Raw genomic sequence first — 17148 nt, forward strand, 5'->3', positions numbered from 1 at the left:
CCGAAATTTAAAATAATTGAAAAAGACCGCGATACCTATAATTACCGTTCCAACCGCCACACAACGCCAAACACAATAATAAAATCAGCATTATATTATTCGAGTTACAAAACAGATCTTACCTCCGCTTTCGAATCATTTTGAATGCAGATCCAAGAATACGCAGTGAGAATTATATGCAGATACTTACCTTCAGTTTGGTTTAGTTTGCTTTCAGTTGAACCCATCAAAAAATAATATTATAGAATTTGGTTGCGAGAAAATATTTGGACGACATCCATAACATTTGTGGGCCTGACGTCCGACGAGAGAAGGAGATGGAGGGAAAACTCAAATCTAATTCGGAGCCCCGAAAAACTTTACCTCGTTTCCCGGTCTCCCTCCTTCCCCAATCCCGGCTAAATCCCTCCCTTAGAGGGCGGAGACGCGCGAGAAGAAGAAGTGGAAGAAGGGGGGGAAGGGAGGGAAATAAAGGAGTGGAGAGAGAGAAAGAGAGAGGCGCATAATAAACCGGCGGAGGCGATGACAATGGGATCGCATCAGGAGCGCCCTCTCTCTCTTCTTCCCGCGGGAGGGAACCGGGGGGGGGAAATCCCTCCTTTGTGGCACACCCCATCGCCACCCACCCCTGCCCGCAATCCCATCCTCCTAAATCCCCGATATCCCTGCGTTATCCTTCCTCCCTCGCGCAAGGGGATCCTTCATTCTTTTGAAAATCAAAGGCCTCTTATGTGAGGCGTGAAGACGCTGAATTTGGGAACGCGCGAGAGGGCAGCGCGTGCCTTCTCATTCTTTCCCCTCGCTCTCTCACCCTCGCACATACCGATACATTTCTCCTCTCGCAAATAAGAATTGCACTTCCTTCATTTCTTTAGTTGGGCCCTTTCTCCGCGGGCGAAATCTTCCTCCGGCGGATTCATTCAGCTCTTGCTCTGCCCCCAAGGAACTACCCTGCCCCCCCCGCCCCCGCAGCGTCACTCCCCAGCGCCAGCTGCCGCCATCTCCTCTACGTTTTATATTTTTCTCTCTACTTCCTGAGACATTTCATTCAAAGGAGAAGAATGGAAATAAAAAAGTAAACAAACGAAGAGGAGGTAGGAGGCGGGGAAGAGGATTTGGAGTAAATTGAAGAAGGCGGGACAAGTAGATGCCGGAGACACCGACATGAGAGGCAGTGGGATGCTGAAAGCGGAAATAGAGGGGAATGAAGTTGAGTGATCGAGGTAGAGGGAGAAAGAGAGTAAAGTATCAAATTGAGGTAGGCAGGATACGGGAGGACCTAATGAGCAAGTAATTGTAATATACTGTGGAATGCTCAGTGGCTCAGAGTCGTGTTGGAGAGCGGTTGGAGTAGCAGAGCGTTGAGTCTATCAAAAACATACCGTAAGCCGAGAGGCGAACGCGAGGAATTTTATTCGGCTAGTCGAGGAATTCGACCCAAAGCACATGATGGGACAGAGTATAATATGAGGCACTCGCGGCCCACTTCGTACGACTTCATTCTCCTTTTCGTTGCCTTTCTCCTTTTTCGAAACTGGAAACCACAATTGACATTACTGAAGTGATCCCAGTATGAGAGAAATGTCTACCAGCAGGTATGCGCCGGACACTAACTCAATACTTACCTTTTCTGCAGACGTGCTTTATTTCGGAATTTGAAATAGAGGTTACTTAGGCTTATTACTGGTTTGTTATACACGAAAACACCTCTAATGAAATAATTAATCCAGCCGTTTAACTCAAAGCGATAACATGAGGGATTAAAATTTTTAAGTATGAATTTAAACATTTAAGCATTTCTTGCTTATCACTAGTTGACGTGCATTTAATTAATGATAGATGACCACATTATGCAGGATATTATAATTTTAGCACTTAATATTATTAGGACAAATTGATGATTTCATTAATGAAAATCCCTCCTCGTGGACATACAGCCTTCACGTACGGGAATAGCTTGTGTTCTTTGTTGACTGCTAGAGCTGTGCAGCCAGAAGAGAGGAAAACGTCTGTACCCCAGGGGAGCGGCTATTTGAGTTAAGTTGTCAAGTTGAAAACACTATTGAGGAAGGCAACGGAAACGGAGAAAAGCAAGTCGGAAAGCAATCATAGGGAGGAAGAAATAAGATAAACTGGAGAAAATATTACAGCAGGTACTTGGGAGGAAACACATAATAGTGATGGGGAATTGGTATTAGGTAGCGGGCGGGTGAGGGGGGAAGTGGAATTATGATGTGAGAGTAGGGTTTAGGAAAGTGGAATTGGTACAGGGAAAGAACAGAATTTGGCGAAAGAAATGCCTTAAACATTACCATACCATGAGTACCCAAGTATTTGGTAAGACCACGCATTCCGAACACCTGGCATTAAAACCAAAATAGACGTAACTAATGGCGTACATGTGGAAAATGCCGGGGGAAACCGGAAGGTATTAGTTGGATTGAGTTGAAGTACAACCACACAGCACCACGCAAGCCGCTGCGTGGGCGTGAAGGAGGGAAGTGGTAGAGTTTCAGTCAAACAAAAATATATACGCGGTTGTAAACACACACATATACCATACCTATTATTATAGGTAATCTACCGGTTAAGGTGGGTTTTGGATGCAAAGAAGCAACCACACAATTCTCTTGTCTCTCCTAACAAAACACAATCCAACACCTTACACCACAACAAGCCCCTCTTCATCTCTGTATACTTCCTTCCTCCCTTCATTCGTCCAGCATCTTTATTCTATCCCTGCCCCTTACTCGTTAACCTAACATTCTCCCCTTTGTCACAGTCTTCAACATCCCACCGTCATTCAATATACGCACTCTGCATCCATTTCTCCTGTCTCCTCAAGATTTATCCCAACAATCCTCTCTCCTCCTCCATCATACCTAGAAATCGCTCATTTGTTTCACTTTCTGTCCACTTCACGTTTCCCATTCTACTCGACACCCACATTTCAAATCTGCCTCTTATATACGCCTATCATTCTCTTTCATTGCCCATGTTTTCGCGCTGCACAAAACTACACTCCACATCAAAGTTTTGACGAGCCTTATCTTAACATCCTCACTCTCTGTTATCAATTCCTTCTTTCGAGTGAAAGTTTCATGGACTAACGCAATTCTTCTCCTTATGACCATTTTAGTCCAAAAAAACTTCCGAGATATGTTAACTATTTCCCTGCCTTAGTTTTGACCTCCTATTTTAAAATTTTACACAGCCTTTTTCTTTCTGGAAAACCGCAAAATTTTTGTTTTTTTTACATTTATTCTCATTTCATATCTATCCCACAGAATTTCCAATTCACGCTGCAATGCCTGCAAACCCTTGACTGACTGACAAACTAGATCCTGGTCATCAGAAAACCTAACTGATTTTACGAACTCCCAGCTGACTTTCATTTCTATCTCCAGTACTTCCCTTGCCTCTTTAATCATTTCCCCTATATATACGTTGAACAGCACCGGTGATAATGGACAACTCCGCCTGACGCCTCTTCCTAACACTGCTTATCTCCATACCCCACTCGCACCTGAGCAATCTGAGACGTGAAGTTTGCGGATTAGCCTCCTATCCCTCCAATCCATTATCTTACCCGACTTATCACTAACTGTTAACACAGATCTTCCCTTCTTACCCCCTTGTATCCTCTCAGCAAACTTTCCACATCCTCACCCTGCGTCTTCCACCAAGCTTCTTTTGCTTTACTTATTACCCGTCTCACTATATTATTTAATTATTTGTAATTCCTTCTATCTAACTCCATAGTTACGTTCTTCCATTTCCTTCTCTCGTCTAACTTTCAAACCATCTCATCCGTTATCTCTGTTCCTCAGTGAAGCGGCTGCAAAGGCGTCCGACTCCAGTGAGGCGGCCATTTAGTAACGGTGTCAAGATAAAAACACTATTGAGGATGGCATAGGGAAACCACCTCAATTACTTTTCCAAGGTTTAAATGATTGACACCAAAATGAAAATGAGTCTTGCCATCTACGAGACTCGGACAAATCGTACGTGTGTCGTGCCCGACAGCGGGGGAGGCAAGGCTTCCGCGGCTGTCATCTCACGAAATCCTTTCAAAGCAAAATGGTTGCACATATTTACTAATGAATTGGCGGTAAACTGTGCACTAAAATACGCACACACATGTACCTGTAGGTAAACATTATGTAATAACGCTTTTTTTAAAGCAAATCACGCAATGTTGTCGTTGAATAAAAAAATTAGAGAATTGGAGAAAGAAATTAAAGCTCTTGTGAAATTCATCATTTTATTGTTATTTGCATCCTCAGTTCAAGCAGGTTTCACATAGTGGAAAGAGTTTATCAGAAGGACGATAGATAATAATGCAAAGAAAAATCTCGAAGACAGGCTGATAAATGTGGAAGAATGGAAAGAGTGAAACTGACAATAAAAACAAGGAGATCAGTTCAAGATATGGTCCAAATGAAGGCTATTGGATTGGCAATGGACAAATGAAGTAGTAGTAGTAGTTTTGAGGGGAGGCGACCGACAGCGAGATGGTGCGGGGGCTAACGTACTGGCTTCCCACCCCGAGGGCGCGGGTTCAAATCCCGGCGGTGTTGAATATTTTTCAGAGGTATCTCGATCCCTACTTGAGGTGCTTTGTGGAGGGCACTTTGAGTGAGCACGCCGTCCGTCGAATGGGACGTTAAGCCGCGGACCCCTTGGCGCCTTTCGTAAAGAGTAGGCTAATGCCGACGCCGGGTTTCTCTCCACCCTTCATCCTTTCCTGTCCTTCCCCTATGGACAAATGAAGAATTGGTAAACGGATGAATGACGATGTAGGAAGGGGTAATGAATATAACAAATTTATCTTATCATTAATTATTGTATTGGTGTAAAGAATAACAATTAATATTTATGTTGGAATATTTTGCATTTATACCTTTTCATTAAGAAAAAATGCAGGACATTGTGATATCAGTATTAGATATCGCACACTATTTGAAACAGAGTTTGAAAAGTCATATACATGGAAAATAAATTTGGACCAGCGCGTAATGATGTTACTCTATAACCATGAAAAGCACAATAATTAAGACGTGAAATAAAAGTACGTAATTATGCAGGACAATAGCAAAATCAAAATAGGTATTAGAGCTATGAAAATCAACGCATAGAAAAAATATGACATTGAATATTCCAACAAAGTAGATAATTCAGATTGTCTTTCAGCTTCATAAGAGCTGCCACGGTAGATGAATTCGTCATTATTTACAACTGGTGTCCATAAACTGCAATAGAAGCAATTCAACTGGCATGCACGTGCTGAGTGACCACTGTTGTATATTAAAAGTATTTTTTGCACTTTTTCGCCTGCGAGTATCCCCGAGGACCGCAGAAAATTGCCAAAAACGGAAACGGAATTTTGGTCGCCAGCGGAGGAGGCGGTGTCTCAATACGCACACTATATTCCGCGTGGAAGGAGGGCAGGGGACGTTTTGGGAGGACTGGACACAACCAAATCCGGCCGTCCTCATCTCGAGACACAGCATCCCTTCCCCAACCCCGCGCACGCCCTGCCGGCGCCGATCCGTCCCACCCCCGCCCACCCCCCAACCAAACCCCTTCAACGACGGAAACACCGGCCAAGGACCACTAGTTCGACAAACCCACGGAAGAGGGTTGCATCTCGTCGTGATAAAGGTCGGGGAAGAGTTGAATGCCGACACCGCGCATTTCTCCTCCGCAGGTATGTAGTTGGCCGAATCAAGTATGCGAGTGGCGTTGGCACTCGCGGTCCCGTCACCACGCGACAGCTTGCCGTCACAGAGCTACCTGAATATGGTACGGTCGTGCTGGAGAAAACCTCGTACGCACAAGCAAACGAGGGCCATTAGAACAACGGGTTATTTCCCTCGGACGGAACTTCGTCGGCAGCAAAAAAAAAACTGCCGCCGTCCAAATGCTGCGATTTGTGCACGCGACTGGCAATTCTCGAAAATCATTTCAGTTCCTAAAATAAACAAAATTCAAAAGAAAAACGATTTCAAAGCACGCCTTATCAGAAGTAACGTCCGTTTAAATCCTGATCGACGCGAAAAGTTGACAAATATTCTTCAAACGTGCGATACGCAATAACATATCCACACTTGAAAATAAAAAAGCTTAAATTCATAAAAGACGCTTCACCTGACCAACAAAAAACCAACGTGCGTCGTCGTGTCCATGGGTAATTCTGTGATTTAAATTGAAATAATGAAGGAAATATAAATAGATTTTGATTTAAGATACTCTCATTCTATTCACGAAAATTCATAAAATAGCATTCTTCCGAATTTTTCAAGTTATAGGATTGACGGAAAACAATTTCTTCAGGCAAACTTTTCTCACTAATCAATTCAGTCTGCCAACTGTCAGTGTACGTAAAATGCATCGACGAAGTGATTCCATAGAAGCCATGATCCGCACCAAATATGCTGCACGTCCCCACTGTGTCAATGGAAAAGCCAGGGGCCTGAGGAGGGAATTTCGACCACAAAGGTCATTCATTGCATTCGTACACCGGAGATAAATTCCAAGGACGGTTTCCTGGATACACATTGCCTCATCATTTGCGCCGAGTAAACGAAACATCGAGGATGTAAGATAAGACGCACAGAGAAAAGTTAGCCATCATTATTTTCAATGCCCCGAGAAAACCCGATAAAAAAGTCAACTTTACACAGAAATTTAGACGGACAAAAATCATGTCCAATTCTTTCCAGACAGTCAACTTGAGCTACCTATGACACAAATGGGCGTCTCAGCGGCGACCATTAGGAAATAATTGTCGCTAGCAAAAGAACCATTTACGATGCGGCCGAAAGAAAAGAAAACTGAACATTGCGATAAGGATACAAGGAGAACACTTTCAGATTGCGCGTGACTTTTCACGGTTCCAGATTCGGGTCTTTGATGAAACATATTGAGAGTAGGTTGGAGGATTTTGAGATGCAGACTTGGAGAAGAAACGAAGAAAGAACCTGGAAAATGAGGAAGGCAAGCGAAGAAGTGAAAGGGGAAGAGAGGAATTCATTTAGGGAAATCGGAAGAAGGCAAAAAAAGCGGATGGAGTTGACAATTCAGGAAAATTGAATGTTGAAGGATGTGAACAAGAGAAAATGATAGATTGGGGTGGGGGAGGAATATAGGACATTCGGCTTGGAAAGCATTCGGGATTTGAACACATTAGAACAAGAATGAGGAAAATATCAAAGGGTCTAATGTAGTGAAAAAGCAAGTCAGATGTCCATGGTGACGCCATTTTTATCATAGTCTGCCCAAAACCAATCTATAATTGATTTATCTACCGAAATAATATTTGGTTTCTAACCCAGAACTTTTTATGTTTGCCTACGTCAAAAAAGTCTAATTAGTCTAGCTTGAATTTTTCAGGCATTTTAATTCAACCCAATTAAATTCTTTTTGCTAAGGAATATTTTCACACATAATAAGTATTGCCAAGGCAACAAGCAGCAGTAAGTTCTACAAACGCTTAACAAGGCACTCTAAACGCAAAAGAGGAAAAGTTCATTAAGGGGCGCCCATGCCCTATAAAGTACGAAGAAAGAGCAGAGTACCACATATCTGATTCTCAAAGAGCCCACACGAATACATTTTCGAGAATTATTAAGGAAGGGGGCATAGGGAGGAAGTAGAGAGAAGGAGAGAGAGAGGGGGTAGGGAGGGCGGTGTGGGCGTATTTCCCTTGAATGGAAATCTTCCGTTGAAAAATGAGAAAGGAAATATTGGAGTGCGAGATGGAAATCTTAAACCCTGGGCGGCATTTGAGGTCACGTTCGTGGGTGAGAGGATCGGGGGGAGGGAAGGGGTTCCCTCCATTTTCAACCCCTCCCAACTCCCGAGTGATAGAAGGGCGAGGAGTGGGTGGATTGAAGTCGGGGGGAAGACGCGCTGGAAGTGGCCTCGTCCCCCGCGATGAAAATGAGGCTGATTTGGTATTCCAGCTCATGACGTGTTGGTAATAGGATTAGTCCCCCGGCGGCCCGCCAGCCGCGCCAGGCGCTAGTGTGTACGGGCGAGGGGGGGGGGCGAAGAGGGAGGGGAGGGCGGAGTTCAACAGACATATCACGACATAGAGAGCACATTTATTGAAATTCGACAGATCGGAATAAAAAAACGGTTCAATCACTACTTGTTCTTACTCGTACACGTACCCATTCAGAGTACAGAAGTCACATAATTGTTCGAATGAATCGTCAAAACATTGCAATCCATTCCTGCAGTCATAAAGCATTCCGTGCAATGAACTGGAACTCAGATTCACTCACTTCCTCGTCGTTTAAGCAGATAAAAGACACCCAACACTTATCACTGGGTTCAAAGAACTCACTGATCCTCGAAGGCCGGAGTTAGACATACCTGGGACGATAACAGCCCATTCCATCGTTATCTTTTGGAGTTATGTTTGGGAATGGAAAGCAATTCAACTCAAATTGGAAACAATGGAGACATTATGCTATATCACAGCTGAGGGACACATTTTTTACTCCATCCTCTACGATATACTTGACATTTTAATGCATTTTCGGGCGAATGCTCTTTCCAGTGCGCTGAAATACACTGGAATATATCACATGTATTTCACCGAGATTCAAGATAAATCAACACTGACTATTGGTGTTTAAAAGTGTGTCATCGCGTATGTTTCATGGAGTGGAGGCTACGAAGGCGTCTTATCCCTTTGGGGCGGCTATTTCAGTGATGCTGCCATTTTAAAAGCAGAAATTAAGGAGGGCAAAGTCAACTATTTATCCCCTGAGATTATGATGGCACCAATCTGAATCTTGTTAACTACGGGACTCGACTGTCGGGGCCTAGTATCGTACCCGGTAGCGGAGGAGTCAACACCTTGGCGGACGGCATCAGACTAAATCCTCACACAACCAAGCAAATGACAGCTAAGAAGAAGAGACAGAAGAGGAAGATGCTGACGAGCGGTTATAAGGAGGAAGAAATAGGTATTGTATAGGAAAAGTCAGACGAAATGATTAAAAATAAACCTGGAAAATATACCTATATTTGGTAGTTATAGGCGTCTAGAATGCGGTGTCAGGTGAATAGAAGGATGAGAGTGAGGCAGGAGCCTTGCAACAGAAACAGTTTATTTATAACTAACTCTTTGTTTACACACCGAAGTAGTAGACACATGCAGAGATACAGGGAGATATCAGTCAGATTATATTATGTTTAGACATACCATACAATCATAAATATGGTCATCAACTCACACAGTGCTTCGGAAGCGGAATCGGACTCAGGTCATACATTAGTGCTCATTAAATGTAATATTAAATTGAAGAGAATAGGAATTAATGGGAATATAAGAGTATAAAATTGGAATATAAACGACCTAATTGAAGTGAAAAGTAGGGAATACCAGAATGCAGGTAATAACAATCTAAGTGAGGAAAAGGGTACAGCAGAAGAAAATAGGGAACATCTCAATCAAGGAATGAGGAAAAACACGTACAAAGCAATAGGGTATATGAATAGAAAAAGGGTTTGGAAGCCATATATTACAGAAGGTATGATTGGGTAGAAGGATGGAAGAAGCAAATGAACGCACGTTAACACAGAATCAGGGAGGAAAAGCAGACAGAGCCAAGGAAAAAAAGGAGTCCATAAACTGATAGAGCAAATAAAATATGGTTGAAGAAGAGGAGCGAAGATATGTAGAGTTGACAGAGACAAGGCGAAATGGGTGGGCTACAGAAGAAGGTGAAGGAACTGTCAAAACGTAAGAAAGGATGTTCCGTTTGCAACATTGTAGACGAAACGGGTAAAATATTTTTAGGAAAAAGGAGAGTTTCTGACAAGATGGAAAGAATAAATAATGTTGTTAATTATACCACTACTGCTTTAACTATTTCGATTAGAAACACCTCCAAGATAAGAAGACAGTAGATTTACATCACGCACAGAGGAGGGAGTTGATGAAAGGCGCCTTACGTAAACATGAGGTTATGCTGTGAAAAGGAACATTAAGATATGTGTGTACTTTTATATGGTTCAGAAACTTGATAGTAGAGGCAGGATGCTCGTTGATTGAAGGACTTTCAGCAAAAGGAGCAGAGAATTTGAAAAAAATGAAATGGACGGAAAAAACTAAACAATTAAGTTCTAGGCTTTGCAAGGGAATTAAGGTTGTTAGGAAATACTCGATGAAGGCAGAACCACTGGATTTAGGAGATACTGATCGGTAATAAAATTTTAAGTTTTTCACTAGAGGGAAAAATGCTGGGAACGTAAGGTAGACGGAAGAAAAAAATAGGGATTTTGGATGGAATATTAAGGGATGTGGAAAATATTCAGAACTAAGAATAAGTTATTGTTGTAGTATGGCGTCAAAAGATATTTTTTCTCATGTTAGTTAGGGCTTAAAAGTATTGTATTTCGCAATCGTAATATCCATTAAAGACATCCCTCCCGTTAGACTAATACTAATAATTTGATAGGTTATTGCCCCATAATTTTAATACTACGCTAACATTTTAATTCACTCATAAATTTCAATCGTTATTTTCAGTGTATGTTTCAATTAGCCATACATTTAAAGTAAACGACCAAGTGATTGCAATTTTTAGTTGTAAAAATTGCATTCGCCGTCATATTCACCGTGCAATTTTTATCTAATTTGGCCATCCGTTTTTGTTCCGATTTCATCATATCAACTCTGAATATCCACATTGGTTTTACTTACCGGGGTATACAGGCATATAAGCGATTTGGCAATGTCTGTAATAATAAATAGTAAAAATATTGTTTTCGCACAAATGACTCTCCTATGCATCCACATACTATATTCTGTTATCGATAGGAGAGTCGCCATAGGAACTCTTGTCTCTAGGGAAAAATATTCAATTATCGTTGCAGAGAAATCTTGATGTGAACGATAACTAGTTTTCGGTATCACGTAAATAGAAGGTAGGCAAAGTTTGTTTCGTTGAAAATAAAATAGTTAAGCCTGGCCTCCATGCTCTCAAAGAGTGATTGATTTAACTTGAGTGAAGACAAATATTTGAATAATCGGAGATGAATATGACCTCTTATCGATAGAAGAGAAATATCAACACCGTATAGTTGTGTTTGCGATTGAAGAGAGAAGGCACGGAGAAAAATTTTATCAGCAACCGGAAATGCAAGCGATTGTGGGAATAAAAAGATACGGGTGAAAATTACGCAACCGTGCCACCGCACCCATGGCGTGCTAGGGGAGAGTTTAACTGCTGGGCTACAATAGTGAATTTTTATGCCACCTTTTAGGGAGGAATAAATCAAAAAAATACATATTTTTAAATCTTTGCGACGAGAGCGAATATGAAAAGTAATGTTTGATGGAATTATTCTTTGAACGCAGCCTCGGGCGCGATCCGTCCCCTCCTTTTTCTCGTTTACATGACGTCACACCGATTGTCATAAAAACAGAATATTCGCCGATGATACGGTCATATACCGCGATATAGGAAACAAATCGGATTACGTGGATCTTCTAGCCACGCCAACAACATCTGTGCGTGGTGTCACTAACTAGTGATGCCTCCTATCAAATCCAAATAAATGTGACGTAATGAATTCCTGGAGAGAGAAATCTTCACACCTTTACCTTCAAACTCAAAAGGGTAGAAATCAAATTGCCGCGCCAGCTAAAATATCTAATATGTACATTTAGCAAGGTAAAAATCGTGAAAAGCATTTTCGGAGTAACCTTATGGAAACTATGAATCGCCCAAAAAATATTGGGGAAATACATTATTTTATTTATTTGCGACTTTATTGAAGTGAGATTGAGACTTCATAGTCTCTTCCTTCACCTGACATTTTACATCACATTACTGACAATCACATACATCCATGCCCAAGATGGAAGAAAAACCCACCCAGACGGGACTCGAAACCGCGTCACTGGATTGGCAGGCGAGGGCTTTACCAGACCGCCACCAGGGTCTGCTATATTAATAAAAACATTAAGGAGGATGTTATTTCGCGTTCGTTACACCCCACCTGGAATACGCGTCGGTTGTTCGGGACCCTAGACAGAATTTCGGAATCAAACAGAATGCTAAGCTTCTTCATCAAAGGTTCGCGGCACACAAATACGTGATTTTAGCCCCTTACAGCTTTTTCCACGCAATTCTGGATGCTACCTGCAGCTTTGTACCCACTGCCGGTCAAGGATAAAAAAATAAGGTGCCCGTTTCAGAAGAAAGGTTATGAAAGAACACACGTCACAAGCTTGATTTGGGAGACACTGGATGGCACCCCATGCTGCGACTTTAACTCTAAAAGAGAAAGCACAAATCATTGGATTTTCATGTTAAAACAGAGAGGGAATAATGTTGGTGCCGCGTTGCATTGGATTGGGCGAGACCAGAGTAAGAAGTTACAAATCGAAATTGACAGCCAAAGATCCCGATAAAGGTGAGAAATTTTTTTAACTCGCCTGAATCGAGACTACCAGAGTAAAACGCATCACTTACAACAAATAGAACTTCCCGAATAGTATTAAACATCTACCACCATATACACTGATGGCTGTAACCGGACACCACTGCCGTACGTCATCGTGAAACTTCGCAGGGTAAGAAAATATAACCCACTAGGAAACAACAATATTGTTAAAATAGAAACAACGGGGCCTCATTCTAAATATTATTCTTGCTCATCCCGATCGAGAAATGGCAATAAAGGGGTGGAATCCTACACAGGGATTTATTTTCAATAAATGTCAATGCAATTAAAATTATAGGGAATAAACGCAGGGCCGAGGATTTACAAACTTTTTCGGAATTACTTTGGAGGAGGATGACACTGGAATGAAAACTAGTGACAAACCCAGGATAAAATTTACAAAGAATTGAGCATTAATACATATATTTGTGCATAAATACTATTTATACATATATTTGTGTATCCATTTACTGCCGCGCTTTCTTCTACACGATAGCGTTTTACATACATTCTGTAGCTAGTGTCTAATGAATGTATTACGTAATAATTGAAATCACGACCGTCGGTCACTGTATAATAATAGATGTAACTATACTAGCCCAAAAATGCCGAGAAACTCTACCTGCAGAATCTTTCTTTTATGCAAAAAATTAATATAAAGTAATATTCCTACATGTAGCCATTCAATTTGGGTCTTCCACCTGGTGAGAGAGATAAAAAATGATTCACCGCAAAGAGGTACAGAGGAACTATACATGCCATTCCGAGAACCACTGATATGTCTGAGTGAGAATTAAGTCTTTCAAATGTATAATATGCAAAAATAAAATTGGTTTACTCAACATACTTGACCAAAAATGGACAGAAAAGGGCAAGTCTTCAAGCTCATGGCGCAAAAAATCAGTGTCAAAGACATGAGTTTCATGCAAATCGTAATTCCATGGAGGTCCCTTACGGATAATACGTGGGTCCTTCAGAGAGTCCTTAGAAAGTCCCAGAAATGGCGCTCGTAGAATTGAAAAACGTTTGTTTTTTGTAAGCCTCATCTCTAACTAGATTGCCGTGAAAGTTTCAGCTATATCCATAAAATGGTCTAATTTTTATATTCCAGTGAAGCGACAAACTTTTTTTTAGCCATAAAATGGAAAATTTAAGTTTCATACAAAAGATTAAACACATCCATTTAAAAGGATTAACATCGAAAGAGATCAAAACCGAGTTGGAAGAAGTTCATGGCACATCTGCTCTTGTGCTTGCGAATGATCACAATTGGGTAAATGGATAGACGTGACCGTAATTCCAAAGATAATGAGGATCGTTCGGGTTTCAATTTCATACGGAAAATCGAGCGTGAAAATAATCTCGGCAAGGTGAGCGCCGCGTTTGCTCTCATTGGAGAAGAAAAGCGATGAAGTGTTCGATTCGGAGGCTTGTTTGAAGATTTGCCGTCGCAATCCTGACGAGTTCCTACGCTTCGATACATAATGGTGGACGAAACAGGGATACACTGCCTACCAAACTCCAGAGACAAACGAACATTCGAAAAAATGGGTTTCTGAAGACATTACGGTTCCGAAAAAGGCGAAGACGATGAAATCAGCCGACAATGTGATGGTCAGGGTATTTTGGGATGCATGCGGAATCACATACAACGATTACTTGTGACAATGATAGAAGATATATTGAGAGTATTATGATTCATCATCGCAACATGTGAAGCGAAGAAATCTAGAAAAAAACGTTTTCATTTGGAAAAGGTAAAATTCTTGTTCGTTAACACAGGGTGCGGGTACAGGGGGGCACACCTTCGGATTTTCGATGGCGAAAAGCGTGGAATTAAAGTTGGATTTGCTAAAACATCCACCGTATTCACTAAATTTGCCAACCGCTGGATTTTTTTATTTCTTGACTTGAAGAAAATATTTTAGCGAAAAATAATTTGATGTACAACGAGGAAGTCATCGCCTACACAGGTGCCTATTTTGAGGATCTTTCAAAATCCTACCGTGTGAACGACTTAAAAAAGTTGGAGAAAAGCTGGAAAATGTGCATCTAGCTATCAGGAGATTACGATGGAAATTAAACTAATATTAATTTAATTAATTTTTTCCAAAGGATTAATTAAACGACCCACGCATTATGAAGTACTTAGCCTTTTAGACTATTTTCACGAAAGGTCATATTGACGGTGAAAAATATGACATCACTGAAGAATTTTCAAAACGGAGGAATTTTAGTCTAAGGTGAAAGGAGAGCGGTAGCCTATTGCGAAATATGATCAGCTACTAACCCGAGGGTTACGGTTTGATTCAAGGCAACTCTCGGCACCCTCAGCTTTACTCGGACTGTATGGCTCTTCGGGTGGCAGATAGCCCTTGGCATCAACAGGCGGCCCGCCAGAAAAAAGGAACAGAACCCCCTTCACTGAATATGCGTGAATTTCACACGCCGTATAGAGCGAAGACAGCCGCATCGTCACCCATCATACCAAACCTATGCGTGTTCTCACAAATTGTTGGGTTCTCGGTATCTTAAAAAAATGGCCTTGTTTTGGTGACCATATTAGACCGGAGAATGCCATCAAATCTCAATTTTTGCAATGCTTGACTCTGAGCAAAAGCATGGAGAAATGTTTCACAAATGAGGGATGGCGCTAGACAGGAAGAAGAAAGCATTCAGTCGGCTAATGGGTAATGAACTGGGAGAGAGGAAAATACGATCAGTGGTAAATGGAAAAAAGAGACAGATTTAAATTTAAATTTAAAAAATAAGACATCTTATTCCTTTAAAGACCCTAAAATTTCAGACTGTATCAAGACGCCTCGGTAGCTTCTCTGGCTGGACTTTGAGGTATCCAGATTTGAACCCCGATCAAGGTGAATAAGTATTGAAATTGAGTTTAGAAACTGTTACATTATAATGCTCATTAGTGGATGACTCCGCTACGGTTAATGTCGCGGCGTCTTTGAATTAGAGAAAGTATTTTGGATACTGCCGACATCAACACAGTAATGCCTCTTATTGGTATCCTAATATTTGAGAACAAAACAAGAGAAAACTTATGAAATCGTCTGCAAAGGGGAACTGAGTACTGTCTTCCTCAGCAAAAGTTAGACGCGCCTGTAACGCTTGGCCCATAAGATAAAACTACTCCTTTAGGGCTGATTTCCCCCATTTAAGAAGGAAATGATGTGTTACATTTTCCGTTCCGGATGAAATCCCGATAATTTTAACTTCAGGGCGTGGATTAAGATGGCATTAATTTGTGCAGCCGCTAAAAAAATTAGCGAAGCCGTGAAAAAATATCAATTAGCTCCACAGGGGATCAGGTCGGGTCAATTGATTGAGGGTGATTTCCCGCCGACGGACTAAATGCTTAAGAGATGGTGCTGGGACTACCTAATCACGGCCTTGAAGTCGGTTTACTCGTAATCCTCACAGATGAGCGAGTTCGCCAGCGTCGCTCAATGTACGCCCGCAGAGTCGGATGGATCATGTGTGGCGGGGTAGGAGTGAATCACGGGGCGGGGGGGGGGGGCTGCTTTCGACGGCACCCAGGGACGGAGAGAAGAGTGTGATGTATAGGAAAGGGGTGGGAAAGGGAGGCGAGAGGACCACGCCGCTGAGCGGGGAAAGTTCTCTGAAAGTTGGGCAATACGCGAAAATATTGATGAATTCATTTTAAATTTAGAATTTATATGATTTCGCGATCCCTGAGTTTGATTCCGGACTGGACAAGTTTCGAAAATATCGATATTTTTTAAAAAACTTTTTGGCTGATTTATTTTTGCAATGAAACTGTATTCGCACTATTTTCACATTTTATCGAAATAATTTTTTATGTAAAGTTTTTGTGACAATTATTACATCTATTATCTCACTTTTATTCGATATCACCCTGAAAGCCACCACCACCCGCATCTGACACACACCACTAGGGTGTGTGGCAGATGCGGGTTACAGACCAGACTAATTTTGACCAAAATACTCCCCCCCCCCTAACAGAGCCGGAAAACGTTATTCTGATCACTTATTATTCTTTACAAAAATGTCATCTTAAATCTGTTCTACACTTAATCTCTGTAATTTTACTGAAATGATCTCGCCTACCGTAGTACGATGGGGATAATAATACATTTTCAACATCGTCAATAAAGAGACCTTCCAATTCATGCAAATGATTTAATCTGTAATCAAATCTTCGCTCTGCTAGTGATTCCCAGCCTAGTTGCTCTTATAATTTTTATACGTTACTCAGTTTATCATAAGAACGCTTTACAAATCTACCTCCTCTACGCTGCACGCGATCTAACGCAGAAATCGGTCCAACTTCATGAGGATTCAATTTACTAGCAGCATATTGTAAGCGGCCTAGCCGGCGAAAGATAACATTTCCTTTTACCTTATCATTAAATTTACCCAAAACTGTTTTATTAAGTCCTAATTTTTTGTTAGCTTGTCCACATATCTCTTGTACATGTTTTACGCAGGAGAGGTGGCGAATGAGGGTAACGCCTAACTATTTAATTGAGTCTACACTTTCTATTTTGGTGTTCCTAATGCAGTAGGTGCGACGTCACCTTGGCGCACACACACACAAAAATACATGTCCACGATGGCGGGCAGTGAGGAACCCAGTGAGAGGCGGGCTTCGTTGAGGCATTTATGGATGTGGAA

The sequence above is a fragment of the Hetaerina americana genome, unplaced genomic scaffold, assembly GCF_022747635.1.
Source record: "Hetaerina americana unplaced genomic scaffold, ioHetAmer1.1.p SCAF_2, whole genome shotgun sequence".
Classification (NCBI taxonomy): domain Eukaryota; kingdom Metazoa; phylum Arthropoda; class Insecta; order Odonata; family Calopterygidae; genus Hetaerina; species Hetaerina americana.